This window comes from Crocodylus porosus, unplaced genomic scaffold, assembly GCF_001723895.1.
Source record: "Crocodylus porosus isolate Cpor-Errol unplaced genomic scaffold, CroPor_comp1, whole genome shotgun sequence".
In the NCBI taxonomy this organism is placed as follows: domain Eukaryota; kingdom Metazoa; phylum Chordata; order Crocodylia; family Crocodylidae; genus Crocodylus; species Crocodylus porosus.
In genome coordinates, this window is record NW_017728886.1 from 131991470 (window position 1) to 131991841 (window position 372).

Genomic DNA, 372 nt, shown 5'->3' on the forward strand with positions numbered 1-372 from the left:
CTCTTCCTAGCAGCTCGCTGCCCCTCTCGCCAAAGAGCGGGCTGTGGTCATGGAAGCCAAAGCCTTCCCGATGACACCAGCTCCGCAGTCTTTGGTTCACTGCGTGGATCCTCCTCTCCCTCCTCAGCCCATAGCCCGAGACTGGGAGGATCGATGAAAACACCACCTCAGCTCCCAGACCCCTATGCCCCGCTCCCAACTCCCTGTAGCTCCTCATGACCTGGCTGGGGGTGCTCCAAGCCATGTCATTGGTGCCCATGTGAATAAGGAGCATGGGGTAGTGGGCTGTGGGCTGGAGGAGCTGCGGGATCCTCTCCGCAATGTCTCGGATGCGGGCCCCCGGGAAGCAGCAGACTTCCCAGGCTAAGGGGT